General features: G+C 41.5%; 1 long non-coding RNA gene and 1 pseudogene across 2 annotated transcripts in view; both read right to left on the bottom strand.

Annotated features, from left to right (window-relative positions):
• Positions 1 to 13,432: 13,432 nt before the first annotated feature.
• LOC147607686 (uncharacterized) lies at positions 13,433 to 14,756 on the bottom strand. The gene is made up of 2 exons (XR_015264694.1): positions 14,686 to 14,756; positions 13,433 to 14,416 (listed from the first exon to the last, which is right to left on the bottom strand). It is a non-coding gene; the product is annotated as an uncharacterized LOC147607686 (long non-coding RNA).
• A 1,261-nt stretch (positions 14,757 to 16,017) lies between these two features.
• LOC147607687 (putative RNA-dependent RNA polymerase 1) overlaps positions 16,018 to 22,919 on the bottom strand; it is a 41,804-nt pseudogene continuing 34,902 nt past the window's right edge. The window contains exons 3-4 of the transcript XR_015264693.1: positions 18,071 to 18,222; positions 16,018 to 17,920 (exon numbers count right to left, since the gene is read on the bottom strand). The product of XR_015264693.1 is annotated as a putative RNA-dependent RNA polymerase 1 (transcript). The remainder of the gene's footprint in view (positions 17,921 to 18,070; positions 18,223 to 22,919) is intronic.

Here is a 22,919-nt window from a genome sequence, read left to right on the forward strand (position 1 = left end):
ATCCCACTCATCTTTATCATAGCCATTGGTTAATGATACTAGAGAGAGAGAGAGAGAGAGAGAGAGAGAGAGAGAGGGGGGGTGGGGGGGGGGAATAGGGGGGAAGAGATGAGTCTAGAAGTATGTTGAGAGAAGAAAATTTAAATAAATAATATAATAACAATATAAAGATATATAATAAATAAGTATAAAAATATATGTAATAACAATATGTAAACATATAATAAGTATAGATATTATATATATATATATATATATATATATATATATATATGGTAAATGTAGACTATGTATTATAACATAATGTTTTATATAATAATAATAATAATAACACATAAGTATAAATAAGAAAATTAAAGATGTATATATTTAATGTATTATTAATATAATATAATATAATATAAATAATAAATATATAAAATAAGATAACTAAAATATATATATATAGTTAAATATATAATATTATAATATACTAATGATATATAAATCATTATACATATAGTATATATATATATATAGATAAACACATTCACACACATACATACATGCACACACAATCACACGTGTGCATGTGGAGGGGTGTGTGTATGTGTGTGGTAAGGGAATGTGTGAGTGTCTGTGGAGTGTGTGTCGTTACATTATGTATGTTTCTACCATCTTATGTTCCTACTATCTCGTTGGTGTCTGTCTTTACTGTCTACTGCACACCTTTTGTCACCTATACATGCATGTCTATACCTTGTTGTTCTCTCATGTACCTATCGTCGCGTAACCATGTCGTTGTTATACCTACTCCACTCTTAAATGTCACCTATCAGCCAACCAATTGCTTGTATAAATTATGCACATCTGCTGTTACCTGGGTTCTGTTTGTCCTTTCTTTATTTATAGCTAAGCCTTTGCCTCTGTTTAGATGCGTGCGTGCATGTGTGCACGTGCACGCATGTGTGTGTGTGTGTGTGTGTTTATCATTCAAAGATGGTTTTTTCTGAGCAGATTCATAATATATATATTATGCATCACTCTGATCCCAACAAGGAAATAAAAGCAAAATGAGCCAAACTTGTAGAGAATACAAAAAATTAATTTCTCTATAATGTGTTGCACAAAGATTATGAATTAGCATAGAACAAGTGGAGCAAGGAAAACCTGCCTATAAAAGTGGTAGTGTAGAGAGAAACTATAATGCCTGAAGTGAGGAAATTTTCACAACAAGCTACAATATTATTTTTCATGGACATATATCCTCAGCAAGTGGGATATTCGTTAGTGGGTTAACAAGCTCTTAGCTGAAGAATGTGTGGATGGAGTTCACTACGCTGCAAGAGGATTCTCAGAAATCCTACTTAACATAATGATGGCAAAGCAAAAAATGTTTGAGATTACACCTCTCTTTACGTTAGGCAAATAGTGCATGTGCTATCTTGGCTACATACTGTATACACTATCAAGGGCTACTAAAACATCGATGCCCAGTTGTCGGGGGTCAATCCGACTGGCAAGACAGAATCAGTCCAGCTGAGGATTCGTCGTAGTCTAGCTGAGGATTCATCAATGCCTAGTGCCCATAGGTTTGCTCTGTAGTACTATAGTTCTACACACCAAAGATGCTGTGGATAGCACTCTCTCTCTCTTTCTATCTCTCTCTCTCTCTCTCTCTCTCTCTCAGATAGCATAAGCATAAATGACACACAAAAGGAGACAATGTTCTTCTCTCTTAATTCAGATACAAGAAGATGTCTCCTATTGTCTCTTTCTTCCCCTCCTTCTATCCCCTTTCGTCTGTAATTACAAGATGCCTTTAGGCTGTTATGCCCTGCTGTTACAAGATTGCATTACCAGACAGTACAGTTACAACTACTCATATGATTACATAGTAGGGTGAGCATCCCGTCGGACGTGTTGTGTGCCTTCATGGCCGTTGAGGATCTTCCACAGCGGCCATTGACATATGTCCCACCAATTGGACGGACTGTCAACACCTAGCATGCACGGTGGCTCTGCGAGACAACAACTTCTATAGCTCTAAAGCTCTGGTACAATGGGGGTGGGGGTTCAAGATCTGTTGGTGGCTTCCAGGTAAATCTTTTGGTCTTCCTTCCGTGCTCTTTGTGGTACCTCTCTACCAATCCTGGATCACAGCTCAATTCCCCTTGATGTTCATTGTTTTAAACATGATCAAAAACCTGGAGTGCATCAGTATGCTTGATTGTATAGTTCATGCTTTGTAAAACTATGGCGAGGCTGACAGCTGGATGCTGTCTGATTGAGTTAGCTACTCTACAGAGATTGGTCATCTTCTTTGCTTGGCTCTGTAGTAGCTGCTAACTGTCATTGTGAAGCAGTCCCAAAAGGTTAAGGGGATGTCCTAGTAGCAGATGCACTGTCAGCAAGAAAGGTAATCATGAAGGAGCCCCCCCACAAAAACAATCTCAGGGATGTCCTGGCAGATGCACTGTCAGCTTTCTCCCTCAGATTGTTTTTGTGGGGGGGCTCCTGCTGGCCAGTGGTCTTCTTCTTTTATGCCCGTGTTCTTGGTGTGGGTTCTTCTCCCTGCTGCTAATCTTTCAGCTCAATGTATCGGGCCTTTAATGTATCCAGCTTGGTATAGGTGGCATGTAGCACCTTCCCCATGGCTTCATACTCCTTCTGGAGTTCCTCTACTACAGTCTGATGGGCTGCAGTCTCATTTTTCTGAATTGTTAGTTGCTGCTCCAAGATGAAGATCTGCTCCTTTAGCTAATGGGGGGTCATTGAGTCCATGGGCAAGGCTGATCTCAAGATGAGCTTCCTCTCTGGTTCAGCTTGTTACACTGGCTTCTTTCCTGCTTGCTAGTGCTTGTTTTGTTTTGATCTGTTCAGCCCCTGGAGCTATTGCTTGAGTTGTTAGATATCGATTTGTTGCTTGGCCAGTTTGTTGCTGCTGAGTGTCTGAGCTGCTGCTCTCTAACGCAATGGTTTTCAGTGTCTCTTTTAGTTTCTCTAGTTCAACTGCTACGGTTTGTTTATCCTTCAGTTGTAGTTCCATGTCCACTAGTTGCCTTTGTAGGGCTTGCTGATTATTGAGCTGCTGCCTGACTCTAACGTAATGGTTTTCAGCGTCTCTTTTAGTTTCTCTCATTCAACTGCTACAATTTACTTATCCTTCAGTTGTAGTTCCATGTCCGCCAGTTGCCTTTGTAGAGCTTGCTTATTGAGCTACTACCTCAAGTTAGCTATTTGCTTCTGTAATTCCTACAGCTACTACTCATGTTGTGTGTTAGTTGAGGTGGTTGTGGTTGCACTGTTGGTTTGGCTCTTATGCCTGCAGTTGTTGTTGGCTAGATCCACATGGGGAGCCTTGTTCTCCTAATCCACCGGCACCATCCTTGTCATTTGGAGGACAAGTGACGGTCGACACCATGGCGAGAGCTCTGCATCTCCCTGCAGTCGGCATAGTGAACGCCGACTCCTAGTAGGCTGACATCAATAAAGATCTCAACAAGGTCGGTAGGGAGTATTCAATCTCCACCTGTGCAGATCCATCAAGGCAAAGCAAACTAAGGTTCTATCTGGATATGCTATGCCTCTTGGCTAAGAACACAAACATCAGCCGAACTAACTACAAACTACTGAGGGCTGCAGAGGCTTGCATGAAGGTAAACTGGGCAAGTGTGGTCACCCAAAATCTTCAGCAAAACAAGCACAGAATCTAGTGATGTCAGGAGGACACTCCAAAATGGCTGGCCACCTCAAAGCATTGGCACAGATGGGGACGCTACCAGAATAGAGCTCGGTCGAGAAACAACAGTCCAAAGAGGAGACTACTCGAAAATCAAAGGAGGAAGGAAGAAGGGCTGCAGAAGAGGCAGCAAAGAAACAAGCTGAAGAAGCAGCGGCTCGAAAGGCGAGGGAGGAGAAAGCTGCCTCATGAAGGCAGCAGAAGCTAAAGAAAGGACAAGACAGCTGGAGGAATAGAGGAAGAAGCAACTAGAGGCAACAGCCCATAAGGAAGCTAGATAAGAGGAGCAGGCAAACAGAAATTGGCCCAAAGTCCTCAAAGAGGCAAATGACTAGTTGACCTATGCCACAACCCTGCAAACTAAAAAGGCAAAGGGGGCAGCTGCTACAGCTACCCAGCAGGAGAAGCAGCAACTCTCTGAAATCGGCAAACTCTTGGCAGCCCGAGAGGCCTCCCCCATCAAACCAAACATCATGTTGAAGGAACAGTGCCCTCAAATGTCAGCTCTCCACATCCACATGTCACACAAACAATCACAGTAACAGAGGGGCCCACCAATCAGGCAAGTTTTGCTGCCTTAGGGGATCGCCTCAACACACTGCTGCACAAAGAAGGCCCTAACATGCACAAGGTGTTGTCCTCTTCACTAGCAATCATCACAAATTGTAAGCTTAAAAATCTGGAGAATGAAGATGCACTAGCCAAAGCAATTGAAGCTGACAACCACATTTAAGCCTTAACGACCAAGCTGAGGGAAAACAAAAAGACTCCTGAAGAGAGCAGTAGCTTCAGCTACAATAAACAATAAAACAGCTTCAAGCTGAAGTAACCAAGCAAACCAACAAGGCATTGGAGTTGGAGGCTCTCGCCGTAGATGAACTGCAGGAGGCCAGAAATGTATTGTTCACCAACAAGCTAACTGAAGTAGAAAAGATCGTGGGGAAACTACAAAAGAAAAGGCCACAAAAATCACTGACCATGCTATACAAATGATTAGAAATGTGGAGACTGTAAACAGAAACCACACGCAAGGAATTGCTAATAGCTAGAGGGAAGTTGTAGATCCAATAGGTTGAGGTAGCAAATGAAGACTTTGGAAGTGGTAGAATTGCCACTAGAGGTAATGAACCAGTGGGAACAGGACATGCAGACATGTAGAGGGCATACTGGCAAAGCAACCTTGAGCTGCTGAAAAATTACATGGTACTGCCATCCCCCCAACTAAGTGAAGCAAACTCGTAGAGGCCTATCTTCTATAGCCATGTTGCATGATGGAGAGGGTCAATCAGTGATATGCAGGCATCGAATTCGATGGACTTGCTGCTTCCTACCATGGTGGACTTGGCTACTTGTTGGAGAGGACCATGGGGGCGAAGAGGAGAGTAAAGGGAGTGGAGAGGCAAGCGCAAAAGAAAAAGTGAGGCAAGAATGAGCAGGGGAGTATATGATCTTTGCCAAACAATCAGGGTGGCGGTTGTGCCCTTTGTGATGTGATGCTCGTGCCATAATTTGTCTAGGGGCAGGTGCCTCATGCCTCTTCATATCTGCAAACGGGTTCGAGGTGGCTGTTGCGCTTCCCCATGATTGTACTAATTGCGTGGTATCTTCCCAAGAAGATCATTATGCCCACGTGTCACTGGGAAATTATTGTGGCTGCCTTTCCCAAAATTAGGTGGTGTTGCATGTCTGTGTGCATGGCTGCTTCAGCTACTCAGCGGATACAATTTGCCACATGTCTTCCTCCTTCTGGACATTGAAAATTGAAACTGTAAGCAAGCACACGCATCCGCATTATCATCCCTGTTTGCCACTACTGCGCCCAATGCCTGGTGTCAGCTCCCTCGTAGTACGAGTGGAGTCGAAATCTATTTACGGCTTTCGGGAGGCTTGTTCCATCTAATGTTCTTAGCTTGAATGTTCTTGGTCCCAATTGCTCTTCAATTTGGTAGGGTCCGATCCATCTAATCTTGAGCTTCCCTAGGTGCAGACCAAGCTTTGAGTTGAAGAGTAGCACTTTGTCACCTTTTTCATAGATTTGTATTTTGTGTTTCTGTCAACCCAAAGCTTCCTCCTTCTTTGAGCTGCCTCAACAATCCATGCACTGCAGAGCCTATCTTCCTCTAATTGAAGGAGTTGTTGTATCCGCTGGTTAACTAACTCTTCAGGGTTACGCTTTTCTACTAGGGCAATCCTGAGCCTAGGCACTACAAATTCCATGGGGACCATAGCTTCTAATCCATACTCTAGTTAGAAAGGTGTGAAGCCAGTGCTTACCTTTAAGGCTATCCGAAGTTCCCATAATGCTGAATGAAGTTTCTGATCGTCGCAGTCTGTCCTGTTTTGGTTTACAATCTTCATTAGTATCCGCTAGAGTACTTAATTGGTTGATTCTACCTGACCATTTTCTTGTGGGTAATACATTGTGGACTTCTTGTGCATGATCATGTGGTGCTGAGTCAGCTGTCGTATCACATCATTGATGAAATGTTCGCCCTAGATCAGTGACTAGCTCCACTGGGCATCCAAACCTCCTCATGATGTTTTCATACAAGAATTTGGCTACTGATTGTGATGAATTATCCCCTGAGAGCTTTAGCCTCCATCCATTTTGTGCAATAGTCTGTTGCCACACCAGGATGTAATTGTTTCCAATCTGCTTGTGGCAGGGGGCAGTGGGGATCTAAGCCCTATGAAGGTATGTGTGGATTATGCATCACAATCATCGGATCATTATCCATTATGGGTGGGAATGCATTTTAAAATAGCTATGGACAATGCAAGGATACCATGTAAATGAATATTCATATTCAATAGCTTGTACCTATCACGTGATGCGTATCAAGAAAAGGTGTACAGAATAATTGCATTACGTAGAGAAGATACCTGCTATGAACTGGACTTACTAGGCAAAAACTTTGCAAAAGAAGGAAGTAATCTATCATTATAGAATATGGAAAATAGTATATGGGGCAACGAAGGGAGTAAACAAATTGATGCAAAGTGGATATGCATGCATTGCATGAAGTTGCACAAACAAGACAATTGAATGAAGAGGAGGAAGAAAGTTGTTAAATGCACGATATATGATAGATAACAATAACCATAGGAAATAGAAAAAATGGCAAATACGAGCAAGGCAAAGGCCTTTACTAGACAAAGGTTTCTCAAAATAAATTTTCAAAAGCTTGCATGCTAAGAGATAAGAGCAAAGCGTACATCGTGTGCAGAAGTCTAATGTGGTCAGTGGACCAATGATGTAATAAACTCGAAAGGGAATGCGTGGCACATTTCCAATTTGTCTTTGTTGTATACACTAGGGAACTTCTCACTATGGGTAGAGTTCAAAGCAAAAGCAAAGATGCTTATAAATGTGACAATTCTTAATCAACAAGAAGCTATGCAAATGGAATCCCCTCTCACAAACATGGAATTACAAAATGCTCTTGCTAAACTAGGTAAGTGAAGTCACCAAGATGAGATGGATTGGTTGTAGAGTTCTTTAAATGTTTTTGAGAGGACATTCTATTGGAAATAATAAATGTTACATGGTTACAAGGAGTGATGCCTGCTTCTTGGCAAGAGGGCCTTGTTAAATTAGCTTTAAAAAAGGATGTATGCCCAAATTTTGTTGCTTAGAGACCTATCACTTTAATGCCAATACTATACAAATTGGTGATAACAATGATCTCCAATAGAATATCGACAAAGGGTTGCATCCCATCCAATATGGATTCATTCCTAGATGACAAATCACACACAACATACGTAATGCTTATGTGGGAATGGAGTATGCTAAATATACTGATCATCAAGAGGTCTTGCTACTGTAGGTAAACATTGGCAAAGCATTTGATACAGTGCACTGGGACTTTATTGCCACCACTTTGAAACGCCTAGGGTTTGGTTCAAAAATGAGAGAACTCATCTACTGGCTATATGCAGGCACCATAGCTAGATTTACCATTAGAAAATTATTATCATCACCCTCATTTAGACTTTATTGTTGCTACCACTATGAATATGGGGTTTGGTCTAAAAATAATAGGAGTCATCTACTCCTACTGGCTGTATGAGGGCAGCACAACTAGATATACCATTGGGAAAGGTTTATCACCCTGGACTTTGGGAAGATCGATTAGGTAGGGCTGCCCTCTAAGCTCATGTTGTATGCAATTGCCACTCATCCTCTACTGATATATATGGATACTCTTACTTGGGAAGGAGCATTACATGGACTAGTGCAATCGGATGGGTCCTTAATAGTTGCACAAGCATATCCTAATGACCCTTTTTTCTTCCTGGTAGATGCTCTAAAGGATTTGATAGTGCTTATGCATGTTTTGGACAGGAACAAGGATGAAAAACAAATTTAGAAAGTCAAAGTTGCTACTACTTAAATAGGAATATTGGCATAGTTTACTACTCTTTCCAAGAGATTTACTACCCCCCATGCCAAATCACTAGGAATTTGAAAGATACTAATTTGGGTTGGAATATATCTTTCTAAGAAGCAGTTACATGGGTGCAAACAAAAGTCAAACAAAATGTTGATTCTGGCACTTGTCTACATGGCCTTTGTGTGTCACGTTGCGTGAATAGTACAATCCATTATAATGGCCTACATATAGTTCTTGTTGTTGTTGCTAATTTGGGACAAAAAATCGCTCGACACATTCATGTCATAAATAATGGAACTGTTATGGAAAATAAGCATTGATAGGAAGGCTTTAAGACTATTGAAAATAGAGCATGTATGCAGCCCTAAAATACATGGTGGCCTGAATATCTTGAATGTGCATTACCATGTACTGGCTCAAAAAAGTACCATGATAATAACTTTTGTGGAACAAGGACAGCCATGGGCACGAATGTTGGTTGCAATGTGTGCATGTTACAAGGGTGATTTTTTTGGGCATTGGAATCTCTCCTATTCGGATTTCTTGGTAGGTCAAGTATAAGGAAAATTCCAGGATGTCCTTACTCTTCCAAATTGCTGCAAGACCAAAAGTTTGTGCTCATACATTTGCATTAGGCACATAGGCCAGTGCCTCCACACACTGGTAGCTAAAAATGTGCATTGGAGTAGAGCATTTGATACACCATTGGCTGGCTAAGCCAAGAAAATCTTATTTTTTAGCACAAAAACGAATTTGCATAGTGGGAGATATCATATCGACTGAAGGTAGATAGACCATTATCGTTTCTATAAACACAACAATGGTGGCAATTGGGAGCCCATTACCACATTGTGTGGAGACTTGTTGTTGTTTAACTAGCAAGACATGGGGATATGCCCAATGTCATGGATAATTAAGTTGTGTTTTATGGGACACATGTAAACCAACCTTGAATTGATTAGTATGGAAGTAGATGGTATGCTTAGGGGGGAAAATGTTTTGAGATTAAATGGGACGCATTTGCAAGAGCTTGTTTCCACTGTCACAAATTTGGAGACTTCACAAATGATTGTCCTACCATCATGATTCCATGTCTCACTGTACCGACAACTTTGGTCAATGATAATGCCCCTCCAACTAAGATGGATCAAGAAGGACCTATGATTGGTATACAAACTAGAGGAAAAGGGGTTGTGTAGCCCCAACTAGTGCCCAAGAAGGATGTTATTTCTCCAGGCACTTCCAAATCTTTGGAAGATATCACCAAAGACCAGCTATTTATGGTTGACTATGCAAGTTTTCTATTGGAAGCTCACGGTTGGCCCTCTATTAAAAATTAACTTGAAAGAAAGCTATGCACGTGACACAAGAATGGGTTAAATCTCCCCCACCATGAGTGTGGCTCACGTCCTCTTCATGGTGTATTTAATTATATTTCCTTATACTAAAAGCAACAGCCAAAAATATGGATCTCCACATTGGGCTTACATAAGTCTAGATACAAAAATGTGAACACTCTAAGGTTCATGCATAAAATAGAACTAATGTATATCAAAATGTTGCGCACACTAATGTACACATAAAATATCACTACCACTGTCAAATAAATAATCGCCACTCATCATGTATCACTAGATTTAAGTCGAAGCAAGCCCAATGGATCCATGCACATCCTGCACACTAACCCTACTTACTGATCTACATTGACATTCACAATATAAGCTCAGAATATGTGACAACTTAGAGGTAATCAATCTCGCTTGCACATAAAATAAATATCCATCAATAAATCCATAAATTTTAAATAATGCAAATAATTTCAACATTCCTCCCTTGTGAAAAGAAGTTGTCCTCAATTGCTAAACGTGTAATACCTCAAAGTCGATACTTTTGCATATTTAAACAACTATGTGCAATGCCTCAATTCGATGATCTTTACACAAAAGAAAATAGAGATTCAAAATATCCATCATAGAAATCCATAATATCAAAACCTCATACAATACCTCAATTTGGTGACCTTTGCATGGAAAAAATAACCATGTGTGATACCTCAAATCGGTAACCTTCACACATACCAATGCCAAATATCAAAATAAATTGATAATCGTGTGATACATCAAATCGGTGATCTTCACACAATTACATCGGTCTTAATACCAAGTTTAAATTCACTGCAACTGTCTGTGAGAACGGAGTCGATCAGGGCAGAGTGTGTAGCAAGGGCATGGTCTAGAATCCACTGAGATTATTCTATAGGATGATTCTTGTACTTAACCAAATATCTGACATAAACATTTCCATTACGAGTTATAGTTTGTTCACGATCAAGAATTACTTCTAGAACTAAATTTTATGTATCAGCCTCTAAGTGAGGAGGGTCATCATAAATGGGGATAAAAGGTGGTGTACCTTTAAAGAGTCTAAGTAAACTAATATGAAAGAAATTATCAATATTCCAATGGTCAGAAAGGAACAAACGATAAGCATTGTCATTTATTTTAGCAATTATTCTAAAAGATCCATAAAATCATGGAGATAATTTAATGGTTGGATGTTTCTCAACAGACTTTAGTCTACGCTTTTCTATGCTTGCGAAGCCAAACTAAATCATTTTCTTCAAAAGTATTTGTTCTTCTATGCTTGTTATCTTGTTTAGTGTAAGCATGTTGAGTCTTAAGAATAGACTCATGAGCTTCAGCCTAAATTTGGTTTGAGTCACAATAAAATCATCAGCCCCCGCTGGAACTTCATGAGCAAGTCTAGTAATTGGAGTGGAAAGTTTCTTACCATAGACAATCTCAAAAGGAGCTTCGCCAGTGGTTGTATGAGGTGTGTTATTATATGAAAATTACAAAAGATACAAATAATGATCCTAATTTGCAGGAGATGAGATAGTGTAAGACCTCAAAAGATGAGATAGTGTAAGACCTCAAAAGATCTAGAATAGTGTTCTTTGTGGCCTCAGTTTGTCCATTAATTTCTGGATGAACTAAAATCAATTTGTGTCTAAGTTTTAAAAAAATGCCATCCAAAAATGATTACAAAATCAAGAATCACAATCCGAAATAATGACTATGTAATCCATGATTTGTGAAGACAGTTTTGATGAAGCATTCAATGTATTATGACATGCAATGAAATAAGCTTGCTTACTAAGCCTATCCACAATTGTCCATATCATAACATTTCGAGAAGATGTGGTAGGTAAACCAATTATAAAGTCCATAGAAATTTCTTCCAATGGTGCCGCGGGAATAGGTAAAGGCCTCAATGAGTAGTCCATATTGTTTCCCTTAGTGTCTTTTAACTTGTTGACATATCACACATTCCGATACAAAAGAAGCAGCATCATGTTTTAATTGTGGCCAATAAAAATATTCTTCTATGGTACGAAGAGTAGTGAGAATGCCACGATGACCAACACATAGGGAACAATGCATCTCTTCAAGATTAAAAGATCTATAAGGAAGTGTAATCCATAAACATTTTTGAAAGAAACTGAAACCATCATTATATGTAGAATTATGAAGAGACAACCAATTATTAGTTTCTAACTTGTGCCAACAAACATCAAAAAAATAGGATCTGTAACATGTAAATCATGCACATTATGTAAAAAATGAATGTCAAGCACTAAAATGTTAGAAATGGAAGGTTGTCGACTGAGTGCATCAGCCACTACATTCTCTTACCAGGTTAATATTGGATAAGAGGATGAAAACTCTAAATAAAAGATACCCATTTAATATAGCGGTTAATATTGGATAAGAGGATGAAAACTCTAAATAAAAGATACCCATTTAATATAGCGGTATGAGATAAGAGGTTGATTAAGAAGATATCTAATACTTTGTTTATTGATCTTAATCATAAACTCAAAACCCATAAGATAATGTTTCCACATGGGTAAGACATGGACAACTACTAATAATTCCTTGTCGTATATACTATATGAAAGTTCAGATAGTGTCAATTTCCTACTCTCATAAGCCAAAAGGGTATCCATCCTGCATGAGGACTGCACCAATTCTTGAGCCACTAGCATTAGTGACTACGAGGAAGAACGGTCGAGTAAAGTCTAGAAGTTAGAGGATAGGGACACGAGTCAACAAATATTTTAGTCTATCAAATGATTTTTGTTAGCTTTCACCCCATTGAAAAACTAGACCTTTCTTAAGTAACATTGTCAAAGCAAGTGCTATCAATAAGAAATTATGGACAAACTTCTTATAAAAACCACCCAAACCAAGAAAAGATCTAACTTCTTTAGCACATGTTGGAATAGGCCAAGTCTCAATGACTTTTACCTTTTTTGGATCAACTTTGATACCTTCACCTGAAACAATGTGGCCTAAGTACTCAATTTCATCTTGGAAAAAGAGACTTTTATTCAGATTAGCATAAAGTTGATTTTATTTAAGAAGATTAAACACTAATGCAAGATGCTCTTCATGTTTGGCATGATTCTTACTAAAGACAAGCAAATCATCAAAGAAAACAATGACGCAATTCTGATAGTCAAGAAATATATGATTCATCATGTGTGTAAAAGTAGCAGGTGCATTGGTTAGACCAAAAGACAACCAAAAATTCATAATGACCAGTTTGAGTATGAAAAGCAGTTTTATAAATGTCAGAACTAATCATTCGAATTTGATGATATCCAGATTTCAAATCAGTTTTACTAAAGATAAATGCACCTTTAAGCTTGTCTAGCAAATCATCAACACAAGGGATGGGATATCTATTCTTAACTTGTGACCGTATTAAGAGCTCTATAATCAATACACATCATTTAAGTCTTATTTTTGTTTTCAACAAGAAGAACATGTGCACCAAAAGGAGAACTACTAGGTTGAATAAGTTTCTTGTCTAATAATTCTCTAATTTGGCGTTCTATTTCTTTTTGTTGAAGAGGATTTTTACAATAAGGAGCTCTATGAGGTGGTTGGCTACTACCTCGAATAATCTCTATAGTATGGTCTTCAGGACATGAAAGAGGTAAGGTAGGAGGTAAATCATCTACAAAACAATCTTGAAACTTAGCCATGAATGCTTGTTGAGAGAGAGTGAGATTATTTTCATAAGCTTGCACTTCATTAACGAAAATCATGTATGCACGTGATTGTTTCCGAAGTGCACGTTTAGCTTGGATATGGGATAATAATGGATATATCTCAAGAGAACAATCACCACTAATTGCATGAGAGTACCATTATGTGTGAAATCCATCGTATGCATAAAATAATCAATATGTGGATTGAATTCATGTCTAAATGGCATACCAAGTATGATGTCATTAGAATGCAAAGGTGCAATGAGAAAGTTTCATTTTTGTTTAATAAGGTCCAATTTGTATCTCAAGGTCATGTACTTCACGAGTGCCCATGTAGCGTGTGCCTTGAAATGTAGATTTAACCTTATAACATGAAGGATAAGTCTCCAAATGCAATCTACAAACTGCCTTTTAAGAAATAAAATCATACGTACTACCATCATCATGCAAAATAGTGATATCATTACTATTAATAGATCCTTTCATATACGAAGCAAAGAGTGAGCAGTGATTGAAGTACCTCTGCCAATTTGCTTTACGTACCCACTTCTTCATTGTTGAGTTGTTCTTCCATCCAATCTGGAGCCGTATCACCATCACCATCACCATCGTAGTATGTGTCGTCTTTGATATTGTGAAGTTGTGCCACTTGAGTAGTACGAAAGGTACACTTGCCGGCTCGATGTCCCACCACTCGATGACACTTGAAGCATATAGGCACATTATTGCCCTAACAAGATTGGGTAGGGCGAGGAGTGGGTGCATTACTATTGTGACTAGAATTGGGTTTGGGGTGTACATTGCTTGGGTCGGTAGTATTAAAATTGTTCTTTACATTTGAATTGGAAAAAGTGTGTGCATTGCTACTACCATTACCAAAATTACTATTATTACCATTCCATGGACGTCGTTGTTTGTGATGAAGGAGATTGATAAAATTGAGGGCATCGAAAAGAAGATACGAAACTTTGATTCCCCCCACGAAAGAAGATTGTCGATTGGGTGGAGAAGCATACTGACCATTGCGAGGTAATTGACGAGGCAAACCTTTCTTGCGCTCGGAATTATGAGCAAGAGAGATTGCGTCATCAAGAGAAGTTGGCTTAAACATATTCATATCCGCTTGAATAGTTGTCTCAAGACCATCTTCATAATTTTGTGGGAGTGACTCTTCAGGAACATCCTCGACCATACGAAGCATAAGAAGTGATTGCAAAAATCTCTCCGCGTATTGAGAAACTGTATCACGACATGTCATGCATTCCATGCTCAATGAGTGTTAAGGTGGAATTGTGGAGGAAGAAAAGCAAACTTAAATTTATCTTGGAATTGATCCCAAGCAAGAGGCTTGGTAGGACCCATGCAAAGTGTGTTCTATCACAAAGAAGCTTGATCACTCAAATGATTAGTAGCACATTTTATTTTATCTTCCTTGAAAAATCGTTCACCAGCAAAATAATCATCAAATTAAGTCAACCAAGAAAGAACTAGACGACCATCCTTTTTACCGTCAAATTTGAAGAACGTGAATGCGCGACAGCTGATCTTGGAGTCATTGGAGTGTGTTGTTGCGAGTCGAAAACGGATTTGAGAATCTTGCTCAAGCGATCATCTTCGGGAGGCATTACATCAAGAGATTCCTCATGACCGCACTGGCGTTTGCGTTGTTCTTCAAGTTGCATCTTGAGTAGAAGAATGTGCTCCTCCAAAGTAGGAGCGAGAAGAGGTGACACATTCGAAATGGTTGGTGGTTGAGTGCCATTATCAGAATCCATGGCTGTAGATGCTTGGTAGAAATCGGGGATGGAGCGGAAGCAAAGATTTGGAAAAATATACCCCTTCAAAAGATATATGTATTTTAAAAAAATACTTCTTTTTTCTTTTTTTCTTAAAAAAAATTATACTTCTCTCTCCTTCTTCTTTTTTCCTCTTCTGTTCTCTCTACTTCTTCTCTCTTTCTTCTTCTCTTCTCTCTCTTCTTTTCTTCCTTCTTCTTTTCTTTTACTCTTCTTAGTTTTCTTATTCTTCTCACGTGCTCACCATAGAGCGCCACACGCAGCCTTGTATTAATCCCATGTAGTGTCAAGAAGAGAGAAGGAGCTAAGTATAAAGGGAAGAATAAGCACCTCTTTGTCTTTGTCTCTTATGAGACACCCACGTTGGTGTGTGGGTGGGTGGAGTCGCCGGTGCGCGCTGCCCGTTCGTCCGCCGGGATTGGAATTGCGCTCTTGTCGGTCGCCTGTTACCAGCAATTGGGCAGGAGGTTGAGTTTGCTGATTTTGATTTTCTTCTGGTGTATCATTGTATCTGATGATAGGAGAGAGTTTCTATGTGTATGAGAGAATGTGTATGCAAGACGGGTGTGAGAAGAGTGCATGTGCATGTGCATGTGTACATGTGTGAGAGGGTTGTGTCTGTGCACATAACATAGACATAGAGAGAATGCATGTGAGAGACCCACGTAGATAAAAGTATGTGAGAGTCACATACATGCACACACACACACATACACGTGCACAAAAATACACACATACACGCACACTTGCACACACATACACATGCAAAAATGCATATACACACATGCATGCAGTCATATGCTTGCATACACATATACATATGTATGCATATGCATACGAACAAAAACTTCATGCCGACTTATACTAACAATAGAATATTGAAAAAGAATCGATTCTAAAAAGGAGAATTGAATGGAGCCTTAGGGAATAAAATTTTAAAAACAACGTTTTAGAGAATATACCTCAAAATTTAATTTAAACCAAGGAAAAGGACCATTTCGATGCTCCCTTTTTTTTAATGGCTTCAACCATTTGCAATAGTACTAGTAACAACTAAGATTGCATTATACAACATTTACATGGTATCTGAGGCTTTCAAATGTTTGCTTAAACTCCTAACTAAAAGATCCAAGTTGATGTTTGATCCCTCTAGTGGATGTAAATTAATGTTTGATCCCTCTAGTGGGTGTCTGTGGTGGTGTTACTAGAAAGCTACAGCTAGACAGCTCAAAGGAAAAAATTGAAAAGCTACAGCTAGACAGCTTAAATGAAAATTTAAAATTAACTCACTAGTTCTACACCCCCATGCTGTTGTGGCACTGTCCCAACTCGTGCACAGTCTGCCCCTTTGTACACTGCTGTCACGTGAGCTAGAGGAGAAGCAAAGGAGATGGTTCTAGAGATGGCTAGCGAGAGTGAAGTGGCAGGGGGAAAACCTATGCTTATTAGATAGTATAGATATAGATTAGCTCTTTCACACGGGAGACTCTCCATCCACAAGCTTGGGTGGGGAAGATCCCCCCAATTTTTGGGATTTTTCTTGCTTTTTTCTGAAAAACGTAGGCACCCAAAGTCTGTAAACCCCCTGAAGTTCTTATGGGTGCATCACATTGAGGGTGGGTCTTACAAAAAACTGGTCCCCTACCCATGGGATGTGTGGGGGTTGGGCAAGGGTTAGGTTGGTAAAATCTCTCTTTTTTCGCAGGCTGCCTGTGAGTCTTGGAGAGGCAAGGTTGCTCATCCAATCATCCAATGTTAGTGCCCCATGAAAAAGCATCATAGACCTTTGAAGATTGATGCAACAGCAATGTACAATCCCATGTAGCCAGGAATTTATTTATCCTCTTTTCAGACAAAATAGTGATTTGAGCGGCCTATTTACTATGCCTGGGTTCAGGATTCAAACCTGGGCTGCTCATTTGGCATCCAGGTGGGCGCCCCTCAGTCCCAAAAATTCAATGCCTGATTCTGTCCGAGAAAAAACCCACAGTGCTAACTCTTCTTAATATACAAGACAGGAGCATTGTCCACCACCACCATCAGAAGCTCCTGTTACATTGGCAATTCTGAATGTGCTCTACATTTAACATGATCTTTCAGCATGGCGCTTAAACTCTCTTTTGCAGTGAACATCACCCATTCACAACTCTATGCATTTTTTTGATGGCCAAGAGCTTGTCATAAACCACCCAAGGGAAGCTAAGCAGATGCTCATGCTCAAAATCTTCGTAAGCATTGGACTCCACAACATAATCTGGATGATAGGTCACATGATACCACGCCGACGCTTTTGCCAATTCTTCTTGAAAGAACACCGGCGACACATCACCATGATCATCATCCATGCCCTCTTCATGGCTCCTTAACCAGCTCCTGGCTTCCCTTTTCAAAGAGTTCATGGTTCTTTGTATCCTCTCTTTGACTTCTCCTGGTCTCTTCTGATACAATCTAGACAAGCTAAGAATGTTACCTGTGAAGATCTCAGCCTCGCTTTTCACATCATACTGATACATCAAAGCAAGTAACTTTTCATCATAATAGCGTTTCAGTGCATGTGCTTCTTCCACATAATGCTCAAACCCATGTATCTCTAGCTCTTTATCATAGCATCCAGCTGCCTCTTGCTTAGTAAAAGGGGAAATCTTCTTGTCCTCGCTATCCTTTATGACTGATCTATAGAGCTTCCCAAGCACCCTCTCTGATTTGTATGTGGTTTTATCATTCTTTTCCATGAAATCTGGGTATGCCTTTGGCCGAAGGTTGGTAGGTAAAATCACTGGTACTCCGGTCTTTGGGAAATCAACAGCTGCAGAGCACAACTTTGCAAGCATCAAACATTTTGTATCTCGAGCCTTTGCAAGTTCAGTATCAGCAAAGACTGTGTGTGCATTTGATATGAGCCCTAGACTGTCATTGGTCATGAAGTCTACGAATCAATTTCCTGTGTGAAAAACATATCACACGTAGTAAGCACACAGGTTAAACATGCGCGGGTGAGGGGGGGGGCACTAAGGCATGTAGAGGAGGAACAGTACAAGAAATGAATTTAATGAAGCTGATCGCGTCTTTCCATTGTCACTGTGGGGTGAGTGGCTTGCCTGAATTGTTACTGGATGATCTTGCAATTTAGGTGGCGGTGGCTGGTAGTCCATAGGTGGATCTACTGCTGAGGGGATCAACTCCTCATCCCAGCTCACAAAATACAAATCTCCATCCAGATCACTGCCTGAACATTCATTTGGATGAGGCCTGCAATAAGACGCAACAAGACATGCTACAACTTGATTATTCTCTCATTAAAAATGTTATCAGAAAAGCACACTACATGTCTTGTGAAGCCAAAGCAAGACAAAATATAATTAAAAAGTAGTCCTTTCTTCCCAAAAACAGGACAGTGAAATTATGTCATGCAGTTCGAAACAATCCTTGACCAAGACTCGTCCCCAAGACGATCGACCAATTGTGGTGATAGGAACTGCTTTTGAGAGCTTCCTCGAACTTGGCCCACTGGTACACGACAACCACAGTCACAGCTTTCTTACTGTTATGCAACCAGTCTTTCCACCATGCGCACAGGCAGCCAACATGTCCTTTTTGGATTTTAAACTAATGCAGCCAAGAATGCAAAGCTGAAGGACCGAGTATATCATCATACTTTCCTTCTTTCTGACATGGGTGGTTGACTGAGAGGATACGTGCGAACTACTGGAGGATCGCCATGAACTTCTGGTGCTGTCATTCCACCTCAGCTTAATGGTGGTCCTCCTGGCATGTCAAGTCTCCTTGGCCTCGCATCGCTGATGCTCCCGGTCAGCCTCAGACTCCGATCTCATCTGCTCAAACTCTAGAGTATATTGGGTCTCAAACGGTTGAATCATTTGCATCATGATGAGGGCCATTGGGGTGATAACTAGTAGCAAGAATAACTTTGTCCTTTTCGGACATTTGTACCACAAAAACTTACGCTACAAATTGATGCCACAAAGAATGCAAAGCAGAAGGATACAGTTTATCATCAAACTTTCTGAGCACGATCTTCTTTGGCACATGGCAAGCTACTCAGGCTTGAATCCTAGCTTCACCTCCACCTCCGTGCACGATGGAAAGAAGACTACCTCAACATAGCCACAAACACAAAATAAGAAAATACTGCCAAAAGGAGAATGTTTCACCCCTTCCGTATATACTAATGTCACATGCACCCATGCACTAAGGTGCGGTGTGACACAATGGCTCATCATCAGTGCCTACTTTTTTTATCCAACTGGCCTTAGGCCCAAGATCCTCCCATAGCTATCATTTTTCATCGCCCAAAGGTGTTTTTTCCGAGCAAGCACCTTGTGGGGTTTTGAACCCAAGACCTCCTGGTCCTAGACAAACACCTTCACCACTTGAGCTATCACCTCATTGGCTCATCAGTGCCATACTTGTATAGAAGTAGTACCTTTTTAGGAAAATTTGTCATATACCATGACCCCATTGTGAGCCCTAGTCCAGGGACATGCCAAGCACGAGCAACATAGGCCATTCCAAGCCTTAGAGTCTGTCACACTTAACCCACTTGGAGAACAGTCAAGCATATAAGTCAGCCTAGCATAGCATGCATTTAGAAGCATTTAGGTTTAGCAGAGGGATTAAGGTTCTAGGCCAGCCCTTGGGGACCAACCTAAGAGTCTTTGCCTTGTATGCCACCATAAGCCACACGAAGAGGGCAAACAGCCAGTCGGCAAGCCCTACAGGGCCTAGACAGCTAGTCGGCCAGGTGTAGATGCAGTCAGCCAGCAGCCAGGACAGCATACACCACACGTGTGGAAGCAATGTTCTGCTTTGATAGCATTTAATGCTAAAAACAGCAGTCGTGAGCACATAAAAACAGGCCGACAGCAGTAACACCCACCCACCAGCAGCAAAATTCCATATATAAGCAGCCCTCAGCCATTGCCTAAAATCATCTCATTCTTCATAGATTTCAGCAGTAGAAAAGTGCAGAAGCATGTATGCCTGAGACCCTTGTCTTGTGCATACATCAATCTCAGCCAAGCACTCTTGTGCTGCAGTCCCAAGGCAGCTTGAAGCTCTCTTCTGCATTCAGCCTTCAGCAGTGCACCTCCCTCACCAGATCTGGGTGTGCATAAAGCTCTCCGAAGTGGCTTCATAGTTGTCTTCAACCCGTTTGATGGTTCAGCAGACATTTGGTCTACAATGTCCTTGTGTTTGGCATTCCTCCGTCAATTACCTTCGGTACGTTTTCTGCATTGTAACAGAAATTTTCCGAAGTAATAAAGCAAATACTCCTGGTTGCCGTAGGGGGCCCTTAAGTGGGTAGATTGGGACCCAATCTCGTGCCGTCTCTGCATTCTCTCTCTCTTCGGCTCTATCTCCTGTGAATAAAGATAAAAGTGGATTGCTTGATGTTCACTAACATAAAGGTATAAAGGTCTTGTTGTGCATTACACAATCATAGCAGTTGCATGTTACAACTAATAACTCCGGTTCCCACGTGCAAACCTGCTCGTCTACACCCAATCTTTGCCCCGTTCCCTAGTTTCCCCATGCTTACGCACCAATTGGGTTCTCTTGCCATCTTGGCTCAACCAACCTTCCTTAGACAGCTTGCCTCACATTGGCCTTCACATCCAAGGAAAGACTAAGGAGAGGTGCAGCTTCCCCACCTAGTCATTTGTGCCCCCCCTTGCCCCATCACATCCTCCCCTTGTCTTACTCCTTTGAGCATTGACACCCTCCCCGCCGGTTTCCTCCCGTCCTAGCCCGTCGCCTCTCTCTGCCCCACCACCATATCCACCTACTCCCTCGGTTGCCTGTCTCCCCACCTCCTACGTCCCACCCCCCACCCCCCGCCCCTGCTTTTGACCGGTCATCTGTGCTCATTAGATAGCCAGTCCATGCCCTTGGCTTTCCCCACTTTGGAGGACTTCATGGCAGCCCCTCCATCTATGCCGTCCAAGGACTGTGTTCCGAACGGAGGAGATTTGAAGAGAAGAATTCTAAATGAGGCTTGACACAAACCTATTGCAGGACATCCCAGATATGTGAAGACTTTCATGGCTATAACGAAATGTTTCTTTTGGCCAGGACTCAAGAAGGATGTATTACAACATGTCCTTCGATGCTTAATCTACCAAAAGATCAAGGATGAAGGAATAAAACTACCAGAAAAGTTGCATTCTTAAGACATCCCGCAAATGGAATGGGAATGCATAAGCATGGATTTCATCATTGGATTACCTTTGGTAAATGTAGGACTCCATCCTAGCAGTAGTGGATCGTCTAGCAAAGATTGCCAAAAATTGTCCCAGAAATCTAAGAGGAACTGAGGAGGGAGTGAAAGCATTTTATGCCATGTGGAGTGCCAAGTGTAAACACGGGCTTACCAGGGGCACTTTTTATCCCTTGCGGATCTTTTCCCCAGGACGTCCGTCGTGAAAGGACACCGCTTATGGTTTAGGGTTTGTTGTGACTTCTACTTTCACTTTATTATTATGATGTGACTACGTGCATACCACATCTACACGTCTTGTCATTGCCGCCTCTCTATGTACTCCTTGTGTGAGTGAGGTTGCTGCTCTGCACGTATCCATTTCCCTCCTTTCCAACATTTGGTATTAGAACTCTGGTTCTGTAGGTAAGCCCTACAAAGCCAAAGCTCCGCCCGAACTCCTCCCTCCGCCGCCAAGTCAGCCACCACCCATTTTCACCACCAAAAATGGGCGGCCCTCGTGGGGAGAGACCGCCACCTCCCTCCTCCAACCAGTGGCACACAGCACCGCCGCTGCGCCACCCAGCCGGTGGTAGTAGTGGGGAGAGCACCACCATCGTCCCGCCCAGTGGCTGAGATCCAAGGACATCCACTACCAAAAGCAAGCCGCCCTAATGGGGAGAGCACCATAGCTTCTCCTCCCAGCCGGTGGCAGAGCACCACCACCGCCCCACCCAACCGGCGGCAGTAGCGGAGAGAGGCTCACCCCCGCGGCTGAGATCCAGGGGTGAGTGTAGGCATTCCAGAGCGTGACTGCTGCCTCCACGCTACTGTCCAGACAGTCTCCCTACTCCAACTTCCCTGGAAGAGTTCGCTTCAGCACCAGAGAGGCTTCTGAGTGCTACATCAGCTACCTACACCGATTTCTGGCTCCAGAAGATACTCACCAGTAAATTCTTTATACTCTACATCAGCTCCCTTCTGAGTGCTACATCAGCTCCATGCACCTATTTCTGGCTCCAAAAGATACTTGCCAGTACATTCTTTATACTCTACACTTTGTCTTTTTCTTCATATACTTGTTGCTACAGTGAGCCACTACGCATCATCTGGGTGCATTCAGTGGGGCACTATCTGCAGTGCGTTTGGCACTAGCGTGGGACTGGATTCTTTTCTATAGGATCTATGGCTCAGAATGCATCGGATGTGTTTAGGGTTTTGTCCCAAGAGGTGGCAACCTACTCCCTATGGAGTTTTATGGTTAGAAATCTGGCTGTGGCTAAAGACCTTTGGGGTTATGTGAATGGTGAAGATGTACGTCCAGCAGATGTTGTCAGAATATGCAGCGGAAATGACAACCAAACTTGGGTAGACAAGAGCAAGTAGACTGCAGAAAATAATCAGCACAAGAAACACAGAGAGATAGGTGTGTAAACTCTTCTCTATACACAAGATCCCTAAAAACTGAATGAGAAAGTGGTGGGGGCTGAGGGGCAATATATACATCTCCATGTGAGCAGTCGGCCAGCTCCAGAAGGTGCCCACGACTGTGTAAAATGTCCACGACTGCTGAAAATAGCAGTCGGCCAGCTACAGATGCCTACGCCTGAGCAAAGCAAGTCGGCCAGCACTCCTACAGCCCACGACTGAAGTAGATCAAGTCGGCCAGCAATAGGATGCTCCTGGCATCACCTGGCAGCCCTCCAGCCACTAGAAAAAAATGGGAAAA

This window comes from Cibotium barometz, chromosome 55, assembly GCF_041138505.1.
Source record: "Cibotium barometz isolate CiBa-2024 chromosome 55, ASM4113850v1, whole genome shotgun sequence".
In the NCBI taxonomy this organism is placed as follows: Eukaryota; Viridiplantae; Streptophyta; class Polypodiopsida; order Cyatheales; family Cibotiaceae; genus Cibotium; species Cibotium barometz.